The 3,046-nt window shown below is 41.8% G+C and overlaps 1 pseudogene; it reads left to right on the top strand.

Annotated features, from left to right (window-relative positions):
• The first annotated feature begins 796 nt into the window (after positions 1–796).
• On the top strand, positions 797–1,766 carry LOC103598883 (annotated as a pseudogene).
• The last annotated feature ends 1,280 nt before the right edge of the window (positions 1,767–3,046 follow it).

Here is a 3,046-nt window from a genome sequence, read left to right as displayed (position 1 = left end):
CCAACCTTTTATGCAGAGCCATGGATAAACCAGGCTTGATTTACTTTCCTCCTTAATTAGCTATTTATGGTTAATGGGCCTTGTGAGCATAGAGACACAATACAGCATAGAGAAGGGAGACACAATGCAGATACGTAAGACACTGGAAATGTGAAAGAGCTCATGCAATTTACTTGTAAAATCAGAACTTCCATGATCCCAGTTCCATAAACACACTTCCAACTGATAATGGAATGCTACTAGGAACTCCCAATTTTATTCCAAGGTGAATCAGATAGCACCCAAGACGTAATAAGAAACCTAGTCATTATAGTTACCTGGTGACCCATAACCAGGCATCCAGTCAAGAAACTTCTGTAAGGTTCTACATAGTAAATATTTTAGGCTTTGTGGGCCATGCAGTCTGTTGCCTTACTCAACTCTGCTGTACTAGTGTGAAAGTAGCTATAGACAATATATAAACAAATGACTGTGGCTGTATTCTAATAAAACTTTATTTATAGACATTGAAATTTGAATTCCATGTCACTTTAACATGTTATGAAGTATCAGTCATTTTTTTTTCCCTAGCTTTAAAAATGTAAAAAAAATAAAAAATCATTTTTAGCTCAAGGGCAATGTAAAAACAGGCCAGATTGGCTTAAGGACCGTAGTTTTCCCAAGTTTTCCCTATGCTCTAACAAAGCCTAACAGGAACCCAAGAACTACTTTGGAAAGGGAAAAAAGGTCTCTCCTCCTCCCCGTTCCACAGATAGCCACAACCTCTCACACAGTGCCAGCTGTGCCCTGAGACACAATGGTCAAAGTCAGAGTAAACGGATTTGGCTGTACTGGGCACCTGGTCACCAGAGCTGTTTTTAACTCTGACAAAGTGTATATTGCTGCCGTCAGTGGCCCCTTCACTGACCTCAACTACATGGTGTACATGTTCCAGTATGACTCCACCCATGGCACAGTCAAGGCAGAGAATAGGAAGCTTGTCATCAACAGGAAGGCCATGACCATCTTCCAGGAGTGAGATCCTGCCAGCATCAAATGAGGTGATGCTGGTGCTGAATACGTTGTGGAGTCCACTGGTGTCTTCACTACCTTGGAGAAGGCTGAGGCTCATTTGAAGGGTGGAGCCAAAAGGGTCATCATCTCTTCCCTTCTGCTGATGTCCCATGTTTACAATAGTTGTGAACCACAAGACCCACATGATTGTCAGCAATGCCTCCTGCACCACCAACTCCTTGCCCCCCCTGGCCAAGGTCATCCATGATACTTTGGCATTGTGGAGGGACTCATGACCACAATCCATGCTGTCACCGCACCCAGAAGACCGTGGATGCTCCTCTGAGAAACTGTGGTGTGATGGTCATGGTGTTCTCCAGAACACTATCCCCCTATGCATCTACTGGCACAGCCAAGGCTGTCGACAAGGTCATGCCTCAGCTGAATGTGATGCTCACTGTCATGGCCTTCCATGTCCCCACTGCCAACATGTTAGTCATGGATCTGACCCGCTGTCTGGAGAAACTTGCCAAATATGAAGACATCAAGAGGGGGTGAAGAGGCCATCAGAGGTCCCCCTAAAGGGCATCCTGGGCCATACTGAGGACCAAGTTGTCTCCATCGACTTTAACAGTGACATGCACTCTTCTGCCTTTGATGCTGGCATTACCCTCAATGACCACTTTGTCAAGCTCATTTTCTGGTATGACAATGAATATGGCTACAGCAACAGTTTGGTGGACCTTATTGTCCACATGGCCTACAAGAATTAAAAGCCCCCATGACCACCAGCCCCAGTAACAGCAGGAGAGGAAGAGAGAGGCCCTCAGCAGCTGGGGAGTCCCTACTCCAAGTCAGTCAGCCAACACACTGAGGATGTCCCCTCCTTGGCAGTTTCCCTCCCAGACCCCCTGAAGAAGGGGAGGGGTCTAAGGACCCCTACCTACCCTGTCATGTACCATCAATAAAGTCCCTTGTACAAAGCCAAAAAAAAGGAAAACTGTTGCTTACCCCAAAAGTTATAAACTTGCTCAACAACCCTAGGAGATTTTGCTGTGTTTCAACCTTCAAAGCTTTGCCATTGCTACATACAGCTTTCTAGTCTCCTACTGACACTTGCAGCAATATTAGACATGAGGCTCATAAGAGCAAACGTGTATGAGCTGCTTCACTTCAGCTGGGACCTGCTGGAAAACATTACCTGCTGTGAACTCCTCTTAAAGCCTGCAAGTCTTTCAGGTCTTCTGGTAAATTGGTGGGGAAATCACTTCTAACTTTGCTTTTCCTTGTTTCTGAAATCCAAGAGGTCTACCAAATGCTATGTCTTTTGTGTAATGGTAAGGAACCAAGAAAATGGTCTCCCGTCAAAAAAAATGAAAGCGTGTTTATTATTTTAGTCATGTCTTAAATCCTATTAACTCAATTTACTCAGTAAAAATCTGGAAAAGCAGATATAATTTACACAGTACGTTTTCAAGTGTATAGCTTGATATTTTTATATCTGTATATATTCATGTAAATACCATACAGATAAAGATATACAATATTAGCATCTCCGCAGAAGGTGCCATTAATTCAACTTTATCAGCATAGGTTAGTTTTACCTGTTCTAGAGTTTCATTTAAATGGTATACTATTTGGCTTATTTCACTTGACATTAGGTCTATGAGATCATCTATGTTGCTGATTGTAGCAATAGTTCATTCTTTTTTATGCTGAGCAATATTCCATTCTTTAAATACAAAGTGTTAAATAAATGAATAAAAGTGATCTAGAATAAGTATTTTGATGACTTAAAAATTCAAAGGAAGATAAAATCCAAAAGATGGTGGGGGGTGGGGGGGAAGGAAAGTTAGCTACAGAGTTTGCTTCCTAAACATTAAACAAAGAAAAGAACATCTATGGAGCTTTTTAAGAAAAATATAAAAGTTTGTACACTAATAATTCTATACTGTGAACAGCAACAGAACAAAAGCCCACAGATATGCAAATGCTTGGTTGTTATACCTCCAAGAATCAGCTCACAATAATATTAAGTAAAAATAAAATTGGC

This window comes from Galeopterus variegatus, unplaced genomic scaffold (genome assembly GCF_000696425.1).
Source record: "Galeopterus variegatus unplaced genomic scaffold, G_variegatus-3.0.2 Scaffold2771, whole genome shotgun sequence".
Classification (NCBI taxonomy): domain Eukaryota; kingdom Metazoa; phylum Chordata; class Mammalia; order Dermoptera; family Cynocephalidae; genus Galeopterus; species Galeopterus variegatus.
The sequence above is the reverse complement of the archived record's forward strand: the minus strand, read 5'-3'. Positions and strand labels throughout refer to the sequence as shown.